The sequence below is a fragment of the Ischnura elegans genome, chromosome 10 (assembly GCF_921293095.1).
Source record: "Ischnura elegans chromosome 10, ioIscEleg1.1, whole genome shotgun sequence".
Lineage (NCBI taxonomy): Eukaryota > Metazoa > Arthropoda > Insecta > Odonata > Coenagrionidae > Ischnura > Ischnura elegans.
In genome coordinates, this window is record NC_060255.1 from 32,254,881 (window position 1) to 32,279,510 (window position 24,630).

Below are 24,630 nucleotides of genomic sequence, written 5' to 3' on the forward strand. Positions count from 1 at the left end.
TCTATGTGTAGTATGGACCGCTTAGCGGGAGCATCTCTCTTGGAAAAGCACGATCGAGGACCCGAGACATTTGAATATATATAAATGTGTGCCTACAAACATATCTACGTGGGAGAGGACAGGGAGCAGATGGCTCAGGGGGGTCCCCTTTTTCCTCCCTGTCACACCGCCCCCCGTCCCCGCCGACCGTGCCTTTTAATTCCATTAACTTTGAACCCGTTCGTACGGATTGTATTCCTCCACATCATCCTCTCTCTCGCTTTCGCATTTATTTTTTCCGCCGCCGAGCGCCTCTTCCGATCCTCGGCGGCTCCTACTTCCTCTCTCGCCCCGCGCGCAGGTTGCCATGGCCGGGAAAATAAATAAATAAAGTCCTCCATTCCCGTCGCTATCCCCCTACTTCTCCCCCGCAGGTTGGTCGCCCATTCGGGAAAACCAAGAAAGGCGGGAAAAAGTCGGAAATTATAATTAACCGGGAAAATTGTATGAATCATCTCAAGTTACCCAGATATTATCCGTGTAAAAATAGACTGTTTTGCAATCTCATACAAAAAATTGTTGCATTCACCAAAGAATAAAGTTGCCTTGAAAAAGTATTCGTCTTAAAGCAGCATTTATATCATGAAACAGTATCATAAAGCAAGTTAAATAAACAAAGTTATATGATATTTTCTTTAAATAGCATTGGAAATTTGATGCTGGTTGTCAGCGGACCCAGAAACAACGTGCTACCATTATGTAGGAAGATTAGCCTGAATATTTTATATATTTTCCAGAAATTTTCGGAAAATGTCTGATTCTACACTCTAAAAAAAAAAGATTTTTAATGCTCCGTTAGTTCCGTTTATGTGAAAATTTTGATCCAAAAATGAAAAAAAACGCGAAAGACGATCTACGATCCATGATAAAACAAACACCAAATGGTAATTTCTAAACTTATATATATAACTCCGCTTCGGGCCATGGTTTGACGCTTTGGGGTGGGGGGGTAACTATCCCCTCACCCCTACCATAGTTAACAACTGACCTTGAGAATGTCATAGAGTGTTGAAACCATGGTCGGGTGCGGAGTTATATATTAAATCGTGGAAATTACCACTTGTTGTTCTTATTTTATCATGAATATATCGCATTTCCACCACGTCAAGCCTGGCAAAATTTCATGCGCGCGAGATACGACTCATTTCACCCATATTTTTAAGTCAGAATTTCATGCGGGTTGGAGATAACTTATGAAAAAACTAATCGCGAAATTGACGGGAAGATAATGAAAATTCACTCGGGGAAAACCAGCAGAAAAAAAATTGTTGGAATTTTTTTTATTTCTGCAACCGAGCGACCAACCTGCTCCCGCACCTACCGCATCCGCTGCCGTTAGCGCGGCAAAGACCACACACCCCCTTTCCCGCTCCCTTTCTCTCGGCAGCGGGGACATCCGGCTGCGCGTAATCCAATCTTGGAGAGGATAGGGTAGGTGAGCATGGGGATTAGAGTTGGGTGTATAAATGCCACCACTCTGCTACCCTCGCGGAAAAAGAAGGAATATGAAGCGGTCGGCGTTGATGATGGAGGCGAAAGAGTTGAAGGACAAAAGGCAGGGGGTGCGGGAGGAGGAGATGCGAAGCGATAATGGATGTGGAGCAAGAGTTGCGAAGACTACTCCCGCGTGGAATTAGCGGGGGGAACTGTATGAGGAAGAGCGGGATCTAATGGCATTGAGCCTCAGGTAGGCGTTGGAGGGTCGGGGATTTTAAAAAAATGGCGGACGAATTTTATTTACTTGGCATATTGAATGAGAAGATAATTTTTCTTCATTACGATAAATCCCATGTGCATTTATCAAGGCTATTACATGTTCACATAGTTGGGCAAAAATAATTTGGAATAAGAGCGTCTGAAGACATTGCAACGTGGTTGTTACCACATGAGGTTCAGGCAGTAAGTAATAAAAGGTTCTGGACGGAAAAAGCCACGACCAAATTGAAAAAGGGAGGAGTTAAGAAAAATTGAACTCTGGGACTGTCTTCGTAATCGGTTTACATATGTTTATTGCTGAATATAAGAAAAAAATATGAAATCTTAATGAAAATAATTGGTGGAAGTGTTGAAGTGAACTTGAAACTCTGAATTGATATGAAGAAAACACATGAAAAGTGTGGATATGACTAGGTTATAGGCTATGCAGCCATAGAGGTGCATTAGATAGAAAAAGAGATATTTAGAACGAAAATATTTTGATTCAAATCAATTATCCTTGTTATAAATACTAGCAGGGGTCAAATTTGTATCGTAAATTGATTATAACGAAGAGGAAAAAGACAGAACAGGCCTTCTACTGAATCCTATCTATGTATAATATTACCAAAACGTCTTCGAAACAACAGGGATAGGAAGAGGAAACGTTGAAAATAGGGGAGATGGAGCTGTCGGACAAGAGAGGAAAAATGGAGAGAAGAGGAGACGGACATACCATTGGGGCAGAGAGAAGGAAACGACAACGGTGTGAGGAGTGTAAACATTAATCGAGAGAGGGGAGGAAAATGAGGGTGAGTTGAGAGGGGAGGTGGAAGAGGTATGAGGGGGAGAAAGAGGAGATAAGGGAGGGGGAGACACGAGATTGCAGAAGGAGATATTGAAGTGAGAGAAAAACAGAGGGAAGCTGGGTATATAATGGAGGAAAAGGGGAGGGGAAATCAATTTTTTAATTCAATTTTTCTAAAATACAATTTCTTATAATGGTGGAATCTTCTCAGGTTTGTCACCAGGTGGTTTTTTTTGTTAGCCGACGTTTGGAAGGCTGCCTCTGTTATCGTCGTCACCCCTAAAAAACCATGGCAGAGGCAGCCATCGCAACGGCGTCCTACAAGCTACTCTCCCGGTGGAAAACACGAGTAGATTGCACCCATATCATACGCCGGGAAAGAACAAAATGATATTTCTGAAAATATTTTATATAAACTGTACTTTTTATGATACATTTTTCCAAAGGAACTCTTTATAGTTTTATTTTAATGATGAATAAATTTTTCTAACACCTATACATACCTATGATTGAGCTACGAGTTATATATGTATACATTTTCTATATCACTACGGCATATATTAAACTCCAGAACATCCCAGAAGATAGATGGACAAGAGATGAGAGAGAGGAGAGATGGAGAATGGGCAAAAAGGGTATAAGGCAAGAAGAAAGAGAAGGGATAAAAAGGGATATGGAAGGGAGAGAGTGGTGATAGAGGAGAAATGGATGATGTATAAAGGAGGATAAGGGGAGGAATGGAAGAGGGATGGACTGGAGATAGAGGTGGAGGGATATGGGATTACAAAAGGATATAAGAGAAAGAGAGAAAGGATAAGAAGAAGACAATGATGGGGAGAGAATAGATAAGAAGGGGATATATGAAAGAGGTAGAATGGATGAAAAGGTGATAAGAGAAGGAGAGAGAAAGAATAAGACTAGGAAGTGAGTGAGAAAGGATAAGAAGATGATATAGCATATGGGAGAGAGAAGGGATAAGAATGGGATATAGGAGAGAGAGAATGGTAAGAACGGGATAAGTGGAGGAAAGAGAAAGGATAAGAAGTACACATGAAAGGAAATATAAAAGATAAGATGGGGATATATTAGGTAGAAGGACAGTATAAGACCGGAATAAAGGAGAGAGAGAAGGTATAAGAATAGAATATAGGAGGGAGAGAAAAAGAATGAGAAGAGGATACAAGAGGGAGATATAGGGGATATGGGAGATATACAAAAGGTATAGGGGAGAGAGATAGACGAGATGAGGAAGGGATACGAGAGAAAAGGAAGAAAGACAAGGAATAAACTCTCCTCCTCGTCTCGCGGTACGACTCAGACCCTGATGACGACACGGGCGAACGGGTTTGTGTGGACGCGAGTAAAGGGTAAAAGGCTGTGCGCTGGAGAGAGTTAAAGGGGGAGGAGTTACGGGATAGATAGAGGTAAGGACTGTGAGAGGGCTGCCGGGTGGTGTTTGAGGGTTTCATTCGGGAGGGAGGGATGAATTGAATTCTTGTCACCATTGTCCCGCATTTCACACTTCCAGGGCGGGTGTGAGGTGGGGACGCAGAAAGGGTTAGGGGTATAAGGGCGGTGTGTGCGGTCTGAAGGGGTAGTGTGGGGGTGTTACCCTAGAACGGAGATGAGACGGCGTCCTCTGTCAGGGTAATCTGGCATGAAACCCCTTCCCCCAGACCCTAACACCCCTACCCCAACGCAGCAACATCCTCGTCAACTATCAAACCCACCGTCGCCCGATCTCTCTCCTTCGAGGCTCGTTTGCGGACCGTCCTTGTGAACCATATCCTCCTTTCCTGTGTGCGGGACTATCTCTACCAATGACGGTCCACAGGCTCTCAACCTCCCGCGTTTCCTTCCGTCGTAGAGCGGTGTGATGAGCAAGAAGCTGGGGTTCTCTAATCTTCGGTCCCTTCTCCGCAGTGTGGTCACATCATATACCTCCACCTTCCTTAACACTTCCTCTTCCCAAACCACTCTCTCTTATTCCAAGTCGAACATTTCTCGTGTGTGAGTCGCCGCATGGAGGAGTCTCGATTAAACAATAATAATAATAATAATATTTTAATGTTATTTAACGGCAACAATATTTATATACGAAAAAAATAATATATTTATTACAATAATATAATAATGCAGTCTAATAAATTGCTCACAAGCGTTTATCCTGCTAAGCCAAAAACTAGCCAAACAGCAGGTTCTCGATACATTGAAAAAAGAAGAAAATAGATATATATCTAAACAATAATATATTCAATGTTACGATAATAATTTGCATTACACACATTCCTTGAAAAATAGTTAAGTCCCGCCAAGCTAATAATAAGGAAAATAATAAATTTATTACTCCGAAATGTATCAAATTTACAGCTACAGTAACAAAAAAATATAAAGGACCTTTAGGTAGCTTTAGTGGTTAACACCAGTGTGGAAGCTACCATCCTTAAATTTAAACACAATGCTAGTCACAAAAAACTTACAATTTTTTTTAACAGATAATAAATATCTCATTAAAGATGACAAGTAGCAAAAATGACATATTATATGAAGTATTTGTAAGTGCAAAAAGAGAAAAATTAGGAGCGTACAAGAGAATAAGGAAGTATAACCTATTAGGTCAAAAAATATAACTATTCAATTCATATAATTTCATCTCATAGAAGGCTGATTTATGTTGGCAAGCCACTTAGATAGTATTTTAATCACTTTTCAAAAATGTCCGCGGCGAGGTGATGAATGCAATTCAATCCAATTTTTTCCAATATTTTGCATTAAAATGTTGTGATTGCGAGGAATAGCATTGAAAAGTTATGAATGTAGTAGATCACATCATCTTGCATATAAATTTCGCTTCATCATAATAAGTCAACGATCCTAAGATTGGTTTGACGCAGTTCTCCATTCCTCCCTCCTATCGGCTAGTAGTCCAATGGCGACGTATTTCTTCTTTTGTACATCCTTTATAACCTGTTCTGTGAAACTCGTTCGCAGCCGTCCCTTGCCCTTCTTCCCTTCCACCTGTCCCTCTACGTTTGTTTTCATGAGGTCATCATGTCTTATAATGTGACTGACTAAATTGTCCCGTCTTCTGCTTTTAGATTTTTTGAAGGTTTTTAGATTTTTCTTTTTCCCCACTCTTCTTAACACTTCACCATTACTTACACATTTGATCTCTTCTTTCTCCATCATTCTTCGGTAGCACCACAATTCTTCTCTGCTGCGCATTTTAATCAGCCTTTAAAAATTTCCGCGGCGCGGTGATAAGTGCAATGCAAATTCGACAGATAACATCATCTTGTATGTAAATATCAGATAACATCGCTAATTACACCTCATTTACCCTTGAACCTCCTATCACTTCGTCCGTCAGCGACGCGAGTGGCGACTTTTGTAAACCCATTTAAATGCGCGATAGGCGACAATGCATTAGCCGTCTTGAGGATCCTCTTTTTTAATATTTGTGGTCCGAGTGCTCAATTTTAACCGCGTAGAAGTCGAACGATGTGGTCAACGCTCAAAACTTGTGAAAATGGCATTAGGCCGTCATTCTTAGCATTATTATCTTACGCATTCTGTTTTTGAGATATCCCCATACTGAATATTTACCAAATAATCCCAGCTTGTCACATTCTCCGCGTTAAAACTCCTTCTTCAGTTCAGTATAAGGCCCATTTCAGTGCTTTTCCGCAATTAACTTGCTCATCCGTTATTCGTCCCTACATCACGATTTCCCCAATAGTAAATTTGGTGGCTGTATTAATAAGCAATTTGACAATTTAAAGGAACTAAAAAAATTGCCAAAACAGTCTTTAAAATAGCTTCAAATCAAAATATAATATTTTTTCCAGAATGATAAATACATTTAATGGAAATTACTATCATTCAAAAAGAACGAGCTCACCGCCATCACATATCGTCACCAAGGTTGCTGTTTTATTTGTTACGTAAACAAACGTAAAGGAAATATTATGTTTCAGAAGGGGCCCGGTCAAGGTGGCAAGACTTTCTACTCCGTGGGTCCGGGTTCCAATCCCTGAGAGATTTTCATATACTGCCATTGACGGAGATTTTTATTGTGGATTGTGGCGGGCACTTCAAAGACACTACTCTGTCCGATGGATGGGACGTGAAGCCGTAGTCTTCTTTCCGCTTTTCGATGATAATAACAGGATAATGCATATATCATATTTGTCCCCACTCTTACTTCCCTGCCCCTCCCTCATGGCACAAATGACCTAAAATGTCCGCAAATATCCTACATTTCGCTTTTCTTATGCTCGCGTCCGCAATAAACGCAAAAAATTGGAACGATACGAAGAAAATTAGCATGGCTCCTGTGTAAGGATGACACACATGATCGTGAAGGGCTACAAAAACTCTAAGGGGTTAGCTGGGACTTCTTAGTCTCAACGTCTCCCCAATAAAGGCGTTTTTTATGGCTATTATTTCCATACCGTGGGTTATATTTATGAATTGAATAAATGGTTTGCGAGTCCACTATGGGGTATGGTGGCATGATAGATTAATAGCAAACTTTGTTGTATTCAATACAGAATTTATTTTTTTAATTCAACTGGTTTCGACCTTTTAGTATATTATCAAGAGGTGAATATTAGGAGCATATACCGATTTTTTTTAAATAAATAATGTGTGGAATACAAAAAAGTTTAGTTTTTAATCTATGAATATGAAATTGGTTTCAGAAACCAAAATGGCTCCAACATATCCATAATCTGGGACCTCTGCTACTGTAGGGCTATGGCCAAGCACATATATATTTCATTAGGGATATGTTTCCCCATCCCCATATTCAAGCTCTTATGAACAGCTCCCCTTTCCCTCCCGCCTTTCACAGTCCGTTCGCGCGATTAAAACGACCTTTCTACCTCTCTCTGTCCCGAGTTTGTGAGTGCAAGAGAGAGAAAGAGAATGGGTGTGTTTTCGTTTTGCACCTCGCTTTTCCGACGACACGCGCTCTGTGATTCGTTTTGCCTTTGGTCGAGGCGTCATCTATCCGGATGGGTAAACGCCTTTGTGAGTGCGGAGATCAAAAGTCGAGGGGGCGGTGGAGAAGGATTTTGGCTCGGTTGCGCCATCGCTCGAGTGTATAAGATCGCACTGATTAGGTCTTCCGACGAGAGGAAGGGGAGGAATAAATGAAAATCTCTCACAAATGCTTATGCTTGAATATTCCTCCCAGCTCTTTTATAATTATACTATCCCATTTAGTAGAAAGTTATTAGTGAAAATGACTATTTTATATTCAGCCTTACGGTTTATATGAAATTTAACAAATTTTACGGTTATGTTTTTGCATGCCCAAAGATTAATACGTATCAAAAAAGAAGGGTGAACGAATGACAATTGCGTTTTTAAAAGAGCGTTTTCCATTCGAAATATAGAGATAAAAGTTTCCATGTCAACCCACTTACGTTGTGATCTATAGTAGATTATTCTCGCTAAACACAATGAGAAATGAATCTTTACTACCACATTTAGCAGAAATGTATGAGCGAAAATAGTAATTTAATTTCATAAAAGCCGAAGATTCAAGCATAATATTGTGGAATTTTTCCATATTAAAATTTCTACTTCCAATTTTCTATCATTATTACACTATTTCGACGATTAGTATTCTATTCCTGTGATCATGGAAAATTGCACGTATTTATGCAAGGCCTTAGAACGACATGCAACAGTAGAGAAAGCCAAATTTCGTCCAATAACACAAATGGCGCAACTCCATTTTTCGGGGAACTTTTCTGCGCCACAGTATCTATCGTGATTGGTGTATTCTGGCGCGAGATGAAGCAAACGCATTCACTTAACTCCGTGCAACCAATTGCACGCGGCGGCTGTGAGTTTTTCGCCCAATGGCGCACGAGTGGTGGAGCAGTCGCAAGGACTACGATCGAAGATGCACGCTTCAGTGGTCCATTCCCCTTGCACATCTTCCTCCCAGCCACTGCGCCCCCTCATTCCCCTAGAGCCAATTACTCTCATTTTTTTATCAATGCAGCAGAGAGTTATTTTCAACCAGGGTGAACTGTAGTACTAAGAGGTATTCACCATGAATATATACATGCATCGATGCCACGCACACACACCTTAATTGGAAAGCTACATGCATATAAAATACATTAACTTCGTAATTCCTTGGCTCTAGGGAAAAAAACTAAAAAGTCACTATGAAGAGTTGCACCTTGGACTACAATAATCCCTTATGTACACTTAAATCATTAATTAAAGATGGTTCACGTAATAGATAGCGTATATTCATTGCCAATTGTCTAAATTTCTGATGATAGTAAAGACATACGAATATATATGTGAAATATGTATACTTCATCTTCTCTTATTCCTTATGTAGCTACATGATACGGCTCAAGACTATATTTTCAAAGTAAAATATTTATTATTTATCCTCTCTTATTCCTTGATGCAGGGAATACTAATATTGAAATGAGCATGGCGACCCTGGCGCAAAATAATAATGAATCCGTCACCTTGAGAATGAATTCATTCGTAAGCATCTCTCCTCCTGCCACATACTTCTGAACCATGAAGTTTCAGCTTCCTGTAATTACTATCAAATTACCACGAAAATTTGCCTGCTTCCTGCTCCCTGTCAAAGGAACGTAATCTTCCATGCACTACATCGAAGTCCGAAGGTGGAATGGCATTGCGTGGACTGAAAGTTGCGAGCGGCAGCCTTCGATGGAAATTAGGGCAAAAACGCAGGACTTCTCCCATCGCATCGAGTCCGAAATTTCCACGAAGTGGTCCCGCATGAGAGATGCGAAGAGCGCAAATTGAAGTGAGGTAAAAAAAATTAAGGATAAAATAAGAGGCTTCGCCTCAGTGCTGAAATGGGCTGCCATTCACGCGGATATTTCTCCAGTGACACCTCCCTCAGTCCACCCTGGAACTGTGTCCACTACGCCCTTTAATGAGCTGAATGTTTTGACTGGCCGTCATCTTCCGTCGACCGTTGACGCCAGACTCTCTCGTCACCCGAGCGCAGAGGAGAGGGACAGGAACGTGCGTTTGAGTGTGAGTAGCAGAGGGAGAGGATGGTGGGGAGATGGGTGAGGGAAGTGTTGGAGAAGGCTTTATTTTCTACAGGTCATTTCTGCTTTTGAGTGAAGATAATTTAAGTTCGATGTCCATGATCACTTAACTCAAAATATGAAAGTCTGATCCCGCCTCATAGAGAAAAGCCATGAATATGCTCGACTAGACTCCTAGATGAAGATCTCTATAAATTTTGGCTCTCCATTTAAATACATGCACTAGCTCTAGCTCTAGCGCTCCATTTAAATGTATGGGAAATTACGTCATTGAATTTGTTCTTAACTCAAATAATGCAGATTGAACAATTAATTGCAGCATAAATTACTTGGGCCCCGAAGGACAGTTAAGGAAGTTCCAAAAGAGTCTATTTCGTCAGTATAAAATAAGTCGTCTTATCGTACCTTAATAATTAGATTTAATGCTTGTGATAGTTTGTCAAATATATCCAATACATAACCGTTGCTTTCTTTATTAATGATTGTTTAGCTGCTTATCGCCCGTGGGTCTCTTCTCCACCCCGCATAATTGGCGGATTTAGGGGGGGACATGCCCCCCCCCAGACGCTTAAAATATAGACAAGGTTTTTAATAAGGTTATCATTACGTTCATTTTATTTTGTGCATTACGGAGCCTCAACCATTTGAGTTAATATTAATAACTTACATATCAAAATAAAGGGAATATTTTCTAAGTAATTGTTGTATTTCGTTTTTAATCTGAAATTTGATAAGACCGTCAGACCCTTATGCTCCCCAGAAAAAATCCTTGATCCAACCCTGCCCTGCATGATTTCGCGTTACAAGAAAAGTCCGAGCTACCGCGGGTTAATATGCTAAAAATATTATACTGTATTATTAAATTTAAATGTGTTCAGTTTTTACCCCCAATGCTAACAAACTAACCTTTAAACTAATTAGCTAACCTATTTTTGAATTTTGTTGTATCAACACATCCATATGGTTCAGCTGGATGAACAACATAAAATAGTCGATACTAACAATATCAAAAGTCGCAACCGGGGAATATTTCCATTAATCGAACTATCGAACAAAATTAGGGACGAAAGAGGAACGAGATAGAAGAGGAAGACAGTCAGCCGCGGGAAGCGAAAGAAAAGTGTTTAGCCGGATGACCAACATAAAAAAGTCGATACCAGCAATATCGAAAGTTGCAATCGAGGATTATTTCAATTAATCGAACCATCAAACATCGCATCGAAAGTCGCAATCGAAGATTACGTCGATTAATCGAACTACCGAACAAAGTTAGGGACGAGAGAGGAACGAGATAGAAGAGAAAAAGTCGGCCGCAGGAAGCGAAAGAAAAGGGTTCAAACGGATGATCTACATGAAAAAGTCGAAACCGACAATATCGAAAACCGCAATCGAGGGTTATTTCGATTAATGGAACTATCAAATGCCCCGTTCAGATTACGGTGTTCCGAGCGATTGCCCTAACGATAGTTGGTAGAACTAACTATGTGAATACATGTCCGGACAATAGTTCACGTAGTTCCCAATGTTGCCACTTTACGATTGTTAGGCGCTGGTTGACCGGAAGAGGAAGCGACAGGAGAAAGACGAAAAGTTCCTGAAGCTCCCTTCGCTCTATTTTTTTCATGGATTTGTCCAAGCAAGGAAGACTATGGGCGTAGGAAAAATTATTTGTTAAATAGTCGTTGAACACAGTAATAACTTGACCCTGCATACCTCAACAGCTTTGCTATCCGTCAATTTATCGTTCACTTCAGATGTCAGCACAGGTTTTAACCATGGTTGTGTGAATTCACGATAGTTCCAACGATTGCTGGACCAATCGTAATCTGAACGAGGCTAAACATCGCATCGAAAGTCGTAATCGAAGATTACGTCGATTAATCGAACTACCGACCAAATTAGGGACGAAAGAGGAACAAGATAGAAGAGGAAGAGAGTCGGCAGCGGGGAAACAAAAAGACTGGAACGAAAGAAGGGGGAGCTGTGGGACACGGGCGGAGGGGGCGCTGAAAGCAGTCTTGTCGCCGGAGGCGGGGCTGTCCGCGCGGAGGGTACGGCAGAAAACACAGGGACCGAGGGTAAGGGGGGGACGGATGGAAGAATTGGAAAGTAGACGGGCTGCAGAGAGAGAGAGAAAAGGGCGCGGGAGGGGTGCGGGCAAGGGTTTATCCGGAAAAGGGGTTTTAGCGCGCGGTCTCGTGGGGCGGCGGGCATTGTTGCGCTCCGCAGTCGGAGGCGAATGACAGGGAGGAGAGCGCGTAACGACCCGACTCTCTCGTCCATCGCTTAGTAAAAGCACCGCGAAGAAGTCTGGCGGAATGGCTTTCGGTATAAAATTACGCTCAGCTCTTTCAGCCGAATCGCATTTGATGGGAAAGCGAGCAGTACCCCATATATATATAAATGTATATCTCTTCATCGACGGTCATCATCCTGGGTCATCGGTTCGCTCGCTCGCTCTGAATTTAAAGCGGGCAATAGGACCATTCTCATAATATACGCACATGATCCCAGACTGTAGGCATTTCATATAGCAGTTTTGAAGGATGGTAAGAGGGTCGTAAATTCGATGCTTGAGCGCCCGAATAAGATTTTTTTTTTGAATGATGAATACAATCGTTTTTATCCCCAAAGTAATGTTTACAGTCCCACAAAACATAGCAACTTGAAGATATAAAAGCTATTTTTTCGAAATTCCACCTAGGTCATCATGAAATTAGAATTAATCTTATTTTCTAAATGATAGTGAAATTAGTTGTTACTGCAATGAGGTCTAATCTTCTTGATCTACGATATGATAAAAGACTGAAGGAAATCTGTAAAGTAATCTCTAGAAAATACAATGGCCTATAGCAAATGGTTTGAGCAATATCTGAGTATGCGAGATTTTTTAAAATAAAGGAGTCCATATGCGGACTGCAAAACGGCAAAGAATTCTCTTGCAATTGATAAATGAAGGAATAAAAATTATGATACGGAATGAGTGTCAACTTATTCATGCGTTTATACCTCTTCTCAGCATTTTATTTTTTCTTCGCTGAAAACACGTGAAATATTCTGAAAAATTGCAGAGTTATTAGACACTTTCATTCACTATTTTCAATACTATCAGCAGTAAAAGATGTTTTTATTACTTTCCTGGGAACAAATTAATGCTGTAGATAGTATAGAATTACCACACGGTGTTTGGATTCATGTAAGCTAAGTACAAAGATAAAAAGGTCTGATGACTCCGATAGTAAGTCGATGCTATCATACTTCTCTTTTAAAACTTCACAAATAAAGTTGACAGGACAGTGCTACTTTTCTAAATCAAGTTTCAACTCCCGGTCCTTCTGCCAAGCATGAATAGCTAGACGTTCGTCGCGCATCAAAAAGGCATGGAGCTCGACATGAGTTCGGATTCCGAATCACTCATCTGAAAAGAGATAAAGCTTGGTCGCTTCAGTTCGGGCTTTAAGATTCCATGTGGGCTTTGTGCAACCTTACACGCAAGGCATTCAAAGGAGTGGAAGTAATTGATTCCATACGCGGATAAAAGAATCAACATTACGACAGCTATCATCTTACTTCTGTATCCAGATTATAGTAATAGCCCCAACTGTGACAATGCGAATGTAAGCGGGTATAAAAAAACAAATGCCAACCAAGAGACGCCATATGAATGAAGCAGTGCCAAGTCAACAATTGGATTTCTTTAAATGACTGACGGTATATTTTACGCCCTTAGAATGAAACGAATTAGAGCGAAACTATTTATTCAGCATGCTATGTTTTCTAAATAGCACAAAACTACCCCCAGCAAGGAATTTTTTTGAGAAAGCGACGAAAAAGACGCTTCAATAAATATCTAAGTAAAAACCAAAGCATACCAATGACTTTGTCCTTCAAGTTCATAATTTAAATTGGCCAATAAAAAGTATTTTTCCTTATACTTATGACAACTCAAGGATTCCGTGGTTAATGCTGAAAAAATGTGCAACTGCAAGATATATTTGAGATTTAGCTATGTTTTTTCGCTAATATTGAAGTGATTTTCTGAAATAACATTGTTCCATGTTTACCTTTTGAATTACAAGGAAAACCATGAAACAAGTAATGAAAATAAAAATGACATAATACCATGAACTTAATCGAACTCTAATTAAGGAAAAATAAACTTTTTTATTGAAATTAATATCTTATAATGCCCATCCAGTAAAATGAAATAAGTGGAACAAAATAAATTACCTATATGAATATGCTATGAATAATTTCATGATAATACAATTATATTAGAGAACATTTTAAAAAATACCGTACACTCAATACTACTGGCAGCGAAACTGTATACGCTAGATATTATTTGAAAATTTTCGTGCATCAAGCTAGAATTAACAGAAGGATATTATTTGCCTAAGAGAAAAAAAAGGGAACTGGCAGAAGCATAGTTGGCCCGTTAATTTTCGAAGCAGGGGCTTCCGTGCCGTTCGAACATACGAGGCGCATCCATCAGAATACGTAATGAGGGCACCCAATGGACAGGTAAAGAAGCCGAAGAGGCGGCTGATGAAGAAGGCAAAAGACTTGATGGGAGCCATTTCATCAGCGCCCGAATCTCACCAAAAGAGAACCGACGTCGATGACATTCCAACCGGTCTTTGTGAGCGTCTGTCTGTCATCCCCTGCCCTATGCCACCCGCCCGTTCCAGTGTATTTCTCCGACGGCTGTGGGGAAGGGGGGCGGGCGGGAGAGCGGTGACGTAGACGCGTGCCCCGAAGATTATAATTCGGTGGTAGGGGCGGGCGGTGTCGTGGAGGAGTGATAGAGAAGCTCTGAGCAATGATAGGGGGACAAAACATTATAGGCTACCGCGAATGGAGCCGAGATTGAAAAACTAGTCACGCGAATTAGCCAGACCCACATCGATCTTTCCGCGACGGGTAAGAACGTTGATGGAATCGACATAAACGTTTGGATCGAGGATTGATTTCTAGTTTAAGAGTAATTTCCTATGTCACTGAGGAAATACGTGAATGGCACAAGGATGTCTTGGTAGCTTCAGTGGTATAATAACTCGTCCCAAGTTCCTGAAATACAAGTCCACGCCATGGCGAATAATTTTTTTTCTGCTTGAAATCATTTCAGGCATAGCTTGAGGAAATGTGATATATCCATGATAAAATATGAACTGAATATGGTAATATCCACTCTTTAATATAAAACTCTTACTTGAAAATTGCACAGAATATCGTCGAAATCATGGTCGGTAGTGGAGTTTTATAGTATATAGTCTAAGCGTGGAAATTACCATTTGTAGTTCTATCATGGTTTTTCTCTATTCATTTTTTTATTTATTCCACTCTGTTCCCCTGGTAGCATTGTCAACTAATGGTTTCTTGAACCGGTCATCACACGACGTGTATTCAAAAGCAGAAGAATTTGTATCAAGAATAAGTTGGTTTACCAATTTCTCTCTCACGTTTTTTGGTAATGAATAACCCCAGATTCTGAACACATTTCACTTTCATTCTTCAGGTCGTTTCGACTCAAAAAATAAAGAGGAACGTTCAAAACGTTTCACCATTCTTACCGAAATAACGAGGTAGGTGAGCTGGAAGACAACTTCTTCCACACTAGTCCATACAGAACAGAATGGTCTAGGTTTCTGGCGTTAACAATTTTATGTTGAAGGAAATTTTATCAAGAAAATACATTGTAAAAATCGCCAAATATTATGTAGAATGTTAAAACTGGGTCATTCAATGTGAACTCAATGCAAAATTAATAGAATCCCCAATCCGACCCTCGTCGATTCATTTCAACTTTCCTTCATTAATCGTTTCATGATAGCATTGAAAAGTCACCAGTGAATAGAAATTTGCAATAGTAACTCAGAAAGTTACAGGAAAAGGATAAATGTATTGCTTTTACAACAATAAAGCTGTTAAAGCTGTAGCTATAGTACATGTAGAGTTAAAGTCGTTGACTCACAGGTATAATCGGTCAAATTAAAAAAATCATTTTGGTTTCCTGTAACTTTTTCCATATTATTTCAAAAAATTACTAGCTGGAATTTTTTCATCTCTACGATGGGTCGATAAAAATACTAAACTTGGAATCTAAGAGGGTCGGATGAGTTGGTCGTGCTGAACTAACATGGAACGACCCTATTTCTATTTTCAGTCTGGGAAAACCTATTTTCTGAAATAGATGTCACGGTTGGAATTGAAAACCCCTTCATAAGGCCTAGTTACACTATACATTACACGCGTACGAGTAAATGTCTAAATGTATGAACACGATAATGACCACTTAAACTACACACAACGAGTACGGATACACGAACATAACTTAAGAACCTGTTCTAATTTGGTTCATGCATCCATAGGCAGATTTAGGGGGGAAACGGGGCATGTGCCCGCCCCCCAGACGCTTAAAAAATAAACTAGATTTTTAACACAAGTACTATTGAATGTTGTATTTTAATACACCTACTAAAATGATTAGTGTATACCGTCGAATAATATGTTGCAGGTAGTTTTTTATCCCAAATATGAGAAGACCGTTTCGATCCACCAAAACCGTTTATGCGTTCGAAAATTAACTCGTACGTATCCTACATACCTTGTAACCAGACTTTAAATACATGTTTACACGATACGTTAATACGTACAAGTTAATGTCTTTTTACATGAAAGATTTTTGTGGACCGGAACAGAACATGTACGTATACCTGGACCAAATTAGAACATGTTCCATTTTCTATACATGCATTCGCACAAGTTGGGTGGTAAACGGTGCATTGTCGCATCCATTCACGCGTTCGTGCATTTAGAAATTAACTCGTACCAGTTAATGTACCGTGTAAACAGCCTTGAAGACCAATCAACATCTTATATTCAGGTACCTAATTTATTCCAATATCTACCAAAATATTGTCACTATCGCGCAAAGTCACGTAAGCTTTGGCCTTTACCTTTCGTCCACGTATTTTCACGCTCAGATCTCTCGTTGTATTCGCTGTATAGTGCTGTACACTGCCGTCACAAGACAGCAGAGAGTATGGGAAACAGATTGTCGAGGGTGTCTTACAGGGTGTGAGAGAGATAGAAAAGCAGGGTGTCACTCACACCATCAGGGTGAGAACGGAAAGAGGGCGGGTGGGAAGAGGACTTTTGGCTCGGGGTGGTTAGTTGGATGTTCGGAATAGGGTGATGGGCGGGGGGTGGTATATCCCCCGCGCAACAAAGGCGTGCAGCGCAATGGGAAAGCCCTGGAACACGTCCCCACATAACTCTCTAGGGTGTGAGGAATGAAGGGGTACGACATTCTTTTTTTGTCATCCTTCTCTCACCCTGACTACCCCTGAAGACCCTCAGGGCTAAGTTTCCCGCATCGTCAACTCAATCCTCCTGCCCCCTATATATATAATATATATAGTATTTTTCTCCCCTTCATTTTTTTATCACACCCAGATATCTTTTTCTCTCACTCCCTGCCTTCTTTCATGCCAGCCTCCCCTTTCTCCTCGTCACATCCCCCAAAGGCGACTAAAACTCCTCATTCCAGACTCCGCATTTATCCTTGCAGGCCCGACCCTGTCTGTCCCATTCGCTCCCTGGGCGCCTACTTGGTTTAATCCCGTGTACAACACATTTCTTTTTTTTCGGGTCCTCATTCCCGTCATCCGACCCGGATCACGTCTTTCTGGCCCTCCTCCTGCACCCCCGCGTCGATGCGTGTAAAACAAAGACGGGGGTCGCCTTCCCCCCCCCCCCCCAACCGAGAAACAAGGGGGAAGTGGATGCAACAATCAGCGGTGACGTCGGGGGAGGATGTTTTCGTGAGGAAATCTGCGGGTGCGAGTTTGTCTGCACGGAACCACTTAAAAGGGTGTTCAAACGTGACGCGCGATTCAAAATGAACACGATTCCCAACTATTCGTGAATTTTCCCCGAATCATACTAACTCCAAGCAGTGATATATTTTATTTTTCAGTCTGAAAGATATGAGTGGGTGAGAAGCCAAGGGGTGCAAGTTATTGTTTTTCTAAACAGTGTTAGTTACATGGCTGAAGCTCTCTCGGGTTCAAATCCCGGCGGAGGCAGAGAATTTTCAAAATTCCTTCTTGAATGATGTGTGGAGGACATTTCAAGCGCAACACTCCATCCGTCGGATTAGACGTTAGTCCATAGTCCCCTTGGCGATTTCATTATGAGCAGGCTAATGACGACGCCGAGTTTCTCTCCACCCTTTATTACCTATCCTTCCCTCATGTCGCAAATAACCTGAGCTGTCGGTCGCCTCCTCCAATAACCAAACAAACCAACCAAAAAGTGACCAGAAATAGTTCAATTTGGTGTGGTGGCTAGAGAGTTGGCTTCCCACCCCGTGGGCTCGGGTTCAAATCCCGGCGCGGCGGTGCCAGAGAATTTTCAGAGACTGCCCGATCCCTGCTTGAATGATATGTGGAGGACATCTCATGCGCAACACTCCGTCCGTCGGATGGGACGTTAATCCGTAGTCCCCTTGGCGCCTTTCGTTAGGAGAAGGCTAATGACGACGCCGGGTTTCTCTCCACCCTTACTTACCTACCCTTCCCTCATGGCGGAAATGACCTCATCTGTCGGTCGCCTCCTCCAATAACCAAACCAACCAACCAAAGAGTGATCAGCTACGGCCACGAAACGTCGGATAACAAACCGAATAAGTACGTAGCAGACACCCGAAAAATATCACCAACAGTGTTAGTTACAGAAATTAGGTGAAGAACACAAACGAGAGCAATTGGATATTTAGCAGTTCATTTGATTTTCCACTCGATGTCAACAAAGAACGGAGACTCACTCGTATTCCTCGGCCACCAAGGTTCTGTACATTTCTCCTATTATTTTCTGTAGCTGGCTCTGTTTAGAAAAAAAAGCTAGCACCTCTTGGCTTCGCAACCCCTCAATTTGCATCACCAATATCACTTATACGACAGAGAAGGGATAAAATTTAAATATCACTTTTGAGAGTTCAATTTGGGTGCATTCATTGGGAGTGAGCTCAAAGCGCTGGCAAAACAGCTGTGCTTTCCACCAGAGTGCGATCGCTACGATGGAGCCCAGTGTGGCTGCTCAATCATTTCGCCACTCTTTGTAGCCACGTCTTTCCTGAACACTCGTATGTGATTGACAGGAGCTCAAATATTTACTCTAGGTGGCCAATGGTGTATTACTAGATGACTCTAATAAATCCCCTAGGTAGCGACCACTCCACTTGTTCCATTCAGGGGGGCTGAGAATATGCTACGGTACGGTCTGCTGATTTGGTGAGCGAGAGCTCTAAGCGGTCACTCCTCCTGCATTCGCCTTTTAATAAAACTACACATAATGAAAAAATTATGGCAAAATAACCCTGATTATCAAAACTTGATATCACCACTAATTATGAATTATTTGTATTAATTATATTGGAATAGTAGCGGGCCAAATTTGTGGTACATAATGCTGTTATAAGTAAAATAGGAATCACCAAGTGAAATAGATACATATCACCTTAGAGATAAGATTTTTTATCATTGTGGACGCATATAAGGCATTAACAGTGGCATCTTTCTGGAGCTAAGTGATTTCAAAAAGAGACAAATATGCTGCTTAGGATAAATTTTACTTTACATAATCTATGTTACCGAGTAACTACCCTTATTTTTCATAATTGCATAAGTAGGTCATCACTTCCAATTTTTTAGCAATTGTACCATCTGTAGGTATCATTCCATACTTACGTTCTCATTTTTACACGAGAAAACTGCATTTGAGCAAATTTTCTGAGACATTGACGCCAACGTAAGACATCATCAAATGGAGCGTAATACCGTACTGCAGCACCAAATACGTGAAGCAAGTAGCATCCTAAGCACCAGGGATGAATCTATGTCTTAACCTCAGGAATCACTTTAGCTGTGAGAGATTATATTCTTTGCAGAAAATAAATGCAGAACATGACTTTTCACTGCACTGAAAAAGGCACATTCATACCGTATTTATTTTCTTCTGTTACTTTCACAAAATGGCGCTAAGAAATTGCAAAATTGCATCCATATTGTGGGCGAAAAACCCTAAATAAACTTAGTTTCAACAATTTATTATAATATATAACAAAATTGACCGCTATTCTAGTACTGCAAATGCCAGTACATTCTAAGGTGCTCTGATGCTATGTAATACATACAGCGCATAAGCATCATAATTCTCAGTCACATGCTCTTTTTGCGTAAAAAGAGATTTTTTTAAAATACATAAAGGTAAGATGATCTGGCAAGGAGACTTCGGAGACTGATATCTTTAGATTTTTTGTTGATTCCAGACTGGATTGTTGGGTGTACGTCTTTCCTTACACCCTGTGCCCTCATTCTTCTTCCGCGGTCGACGACGAAAATCTCCTCTCATTGTCTCTCCAACCCCCCATCCCCATCCAAGCAACCGACTTAGTGGAGTAATTATTCCGAATCACGCCTGCTATTTATAGATTCGCGCTTTGAAAAGCACGGCGAGGCGAGGGGTAAAGGGTGTCGGGTACAAGGGCGAGGAGGAAGAGAAGGGAAGTGTTGGATTTCTTTGTTCTGTCGTCACTCGTCCCTTTTCCACGCCCCAGATTAACAAATAGAAAAATCCAGCACTCGCCCTCCCCGCTAACCCCTCTCGTATTTTCCCTCGCTAATGGGTCTTCCGTGAGAATCCCTTGTCACGCTGACTAACGATTCGTTTCGAGAGGAAACGTGAAACCCTGGCGACAGACGGTCTCGTGGTCCATCCTTCGGAGCAAGCCTGCTTCCGCGTCATCCACGGAGAGAGAGGTGATGGGTGGTCTGACAGAAGGAGAACCTAAAACTGGAGATCTTATCATCTTAAGATGGAGTGACCGCTCACATGAACGCCATCTGTATTTAAATAGTGCGTTTTCAAGACCTTATCAATGCTGAGAGAGGATATGTCAGCTTATTTTTTCTTTCATGTGAAATGGAATGATTTTTAATGTTTCACTTTTAAAAAGCAGTTTAACGACGACTTTTTCCGATACAATGTGTAACTTTCGAGTATTGAAAACACTATAGAAAAAGAATATACCAGTTCTATTTTAATGGTGTATTTTCAAGATTTTATCAATGGTGTGAGACAGGGGCGGATCCAGGATTTCTTTCTGGGGGGGGGGGGGGCACAAGCAAGGCCGTATTCAGGATTTTGTTCTGGGGGGGGGGGGGGGGTACAGGGATACCTCGTAATGCAAAACGAGCGTAATGATAATGGGACCGTAGTAAAAAATTGCATACTTTTAAGGGTCTGGGGGGGGGCACGTGCCCCCGTGACCTCCCCCTAGATCCGCCTATGGTGTGAGAGTATTTATGACTTTATGCATTTTTTCATGCAAATGATTTGCAATGTTCCACTTGAATGAAACAGTTTGATGATGACTCGTTTTGATAGTGTGTGTAATGAAATGCTTAATAAAAATGCAGATGGCTCTCTTGCTAGTGCTCATCTGAATTCAAAAATATCTATTTTCTTAAAGAGAGAGGATGAGATGTCTTCAGCTTTAGAGTTAATTTCTGTAAGACGACCCCGTTTCCGCTTTTTCTTATGTGAAGGCGGAAGCGGGCTTCCTTTGAAGCCGATGCTTTTTTAATTTTGGTGACATGCAATGCGGATATATCTGGGTCCTTTTAGTTAAGTTAAATTGCGATACAGTTCGGTATATTAAACAAAAATGTATAACTTACGGTGACAAGGTGGACGTGGTGGAACTTTATTATCATGTACAACAGAATTATTGGCAATATTCCACTTGTATAAACCAGTAAACGACGTCTTGTATCGATTAAGTGCGTAGCTTTCGAATATTGCAAACACAATCGAAAATGAAACAATACATCGTAAGAAGTCATCATCAAATATAATTTTATTTAAGCGGGAAACTGCAAATCATTCTGTTTTTTGTGATAAAAAGTTTACCACGTCGACCTAATTACCTTAACCCTCGAGCGGGCGCGATGGCGTGTAAAGTACGCCAATGTTCGAAAACCAAGGATTTCAACATTGTACGTACATTCTGGTCTAGAATGGCCTCGTGTATTCTTGCATTATTGTCTATAGTGCGACTTTTCAAAGCTCGAAATATTGTAGAAGTAATTTATTTTTAGACTGGCACAGGGGCGCCGACTTATAAAAAATATTGGGGGGGCCCATATCGGGAGTCTTACCCCGGGAAGAGGTTAAATTCAAAGTGTGTCTCAGCACCGTAACACTATCATAATTCACACCACTTGTTTTCAGTTAACCTGCTTACTACCTTAAAATTATTTGTTTTAACACATTATTGAATGCATTTTAAAAGGTATCTATCGTCAAACATGGGAAAATACCAATATATTTTTGTGATTTCCCCAAAGCATAATATAACTTAATTATTTTCTTGAATTATTGAGGGGGCTCAGCCCCCCCTAACGAATCTTTGAGGGGGCTCAGGCCCCCTCAGGCCCCATGGAGTCGGCGCCACTGGACTGGCAAGAGGAACCGACTCTGGTAGCGTACAAAGTACGCCGCGCGACCGGCCCTAAACTTCGTGCTTTGCTTTACTTGAATGGCCTCGTATGTTCTCACAATGTCATTCTGACTGTCTATAGCGTGGGTTTTTAAAGCACAAAGTATTGTAGCAATTTTTATTTTAGATCGCCAAGAGAAACCCGACACATTTGGCGTATAAATTACGCCGCGCGACTGGTCGTGTACCAACTGTGTATCTTTATATCTGTATCGCCTATTAAGCTTGAGCTAATTTTTACAAATAAAGATATATTTTAATAAAAAATAGTTTTATCGTATAAATACATATATATCATAAATGCAAAAAGAGAGAATGGAGCTCCAAGAAAGAAGGCTGGATGAGGGACGACTTGCCGCCATTTGACTGTTAGAGAAAAAAGACGCATAACTCCAATTAAGAGCTCATTCTAAGAAAAAATAGTGTTTGCAAATATTAAAACCTAATGTAAAAAAAACCCTTTGCATACTTGATGCTACAATTTCTTGATCGTAGATTTTTTAAGCCCTGCCCTTGTCTGAAGGGATGCTTCTCTATATTTACAAAAATCTTCCAGAAAATTATCAAAATGTTTCCCCCACATCCAATGATCTGCGGGCACAACGAGTTTGCTGACCGGATTCAAAAGATAGAAAGAACCTCTGCATAGATAGATGGAAGACTGCCATAGAAAAAAGACGCAAAACTCCAATTAAAAGCTCAATCTAAAAAAATTAGTGATTATAAATATTACAACCTGAATTAAATATATATTTAGCATACCTGATGCCACTATTTCTTCATCTTAGAATTTCTTTAGGCGTGCATGTGCCTGAAAGGTTACTTCTCCATATTTCCGAAACATCTTCCGGAAAATGACCAAAATCCAATGTTCGTCGGGGACAACGAGATTGCCGGCAAGGTCCAAAAGATAGAAAGAAGCTCCAAGGAAGAAGACTGGATGTGGGACGACTCTGCGACATTTGACTGCCACGGAAAAAAAAGAAGCACAACTCCAATTAAGAGCTCATTCTAGAAAAAAAAATAAGTGATTAACGCCGATAAAGGGGTCTCCCTGCTGTCGAATATTTAATGACATATAGCGGAATGAGGGGATACCCATTGAGTTTTCGGGGGTTCAGGGAAGAGGGGGAATATGGTAAAGAGACTAAAAATAAAAGGAGAGCAAGAAATAATAATGGCATCTCCGTCTTAATTACACAGAGCAAAAAATAAATGAGGGAGCGATTGGAACGGAGACGAAAATAAAAGCCTGTTTGTTTGCTGGTCCTCAGTCTGTTCGTCGTACATACGTCGTACACTGAGGGTGTTGAAAAATTCCTGAAGAGATTTGTAAAAAAAAGAATAAGGACACCCGCTACCCTGTAAAATGCGATATGCCTCGTTGAATTTGGAGAGAGGATTCGCTCTTTCTCTCTCTTAAATGAATGCACTTTTCAACTTGGGATGAACTCACATCTTAAGGGTGCACTTATTTTTTTATGCTATGCTAAAGAGAAAAATCAGTATTACAGTCACGTGACAATCTCTATACATCTTGAGGAAGTAGTTTAGGCCCGATATGATTTTCAATATAAAGATTCGTCTTGTATCAGAATGTAGAGCATAACATTCTCTAATGGCATGATTTTGTAAAAACATTAATTGACTTTCAAATATCCTCACCCCTTCCACCACTATAAATTTTAAAAAACCTGCAATTTCAACAGACAATGGCTTATCAATTTAAAAAAAATATTTCACCATTCTCATAACTTTGGATTACATACACGATCAATTATTCGAAGTGGAGTAGTAAGAATACAATTCTAAATTAGCATCTGTGGATTGAATAGATAACATGCAGGTCAAAATTTGATGTACACTTAATTAGCATCACTTGATTGGATTGAATATCACCAGGCTTATTAATTATCTTGCGGGAAAGGTTATTTTAATTGAATAACATCGTTATTTGGATTTTCAGAATAATTCCCAATGGGAAAACAGAGTACATAGCTTTCTAGCACCCTCGTTAAATGATGATTGCTCAGCTAACTCTTCAGCTTTTTTTAGTATACCGGCACTAGCCACTGTGATAACATATACGGGAGTCACCCGCAATGCACAAATTGTGCGAAAAATCTACAGAGAAAAACTCATTCGCCTTGTCCAGGATTCGCACCCGGATCCCCTCGATTTCCGGTCGAGTGCTTTAGTCAGTTAAGCTACCGAGGCGCCATTCTTCCCTGTGGAAATTTGTGGACACAACCGGACAAGGTGCTATGGACTGCTGAGCATATGATGCCACGAGCAGTCCAAATCGTGTGAACAGTGCCACAGCCGCAGATCAAGGCCTGGACTTGGAACACATATAGGTGTTCGCTCTTGACTAGCTTTAAGTATACCGGGACCTGCCACGGTGATAACGTTTACGGTAGTCACCCTCAATGAACAAACTGCGAAAAATCCAC

The 24,630-nt window shown here is 40.8% G+C and overlaps 1 protein-coding gene and 1 non-coding gene across 2 annotated transcripts in view; both read left to right on the plus strand.

Moving 5' to 3' along the window:
- LOC124166818 (proline-rich protein 12) overlaps positions 1-24,630 on the plus strand; it is a 202,046-nt gene that overhangs the window by 158,500 nt on the left and 18,916 nt on the right. The window lies entirely within an intron of this gene.
- Positions 6,814-6,921, plus strand: LOC124167394. Its single transcript, XR_006866692.1, has one exon. It is a non-coding gene; the product is annotated as a U6 spliceosomal RNA (small nuclear RNA).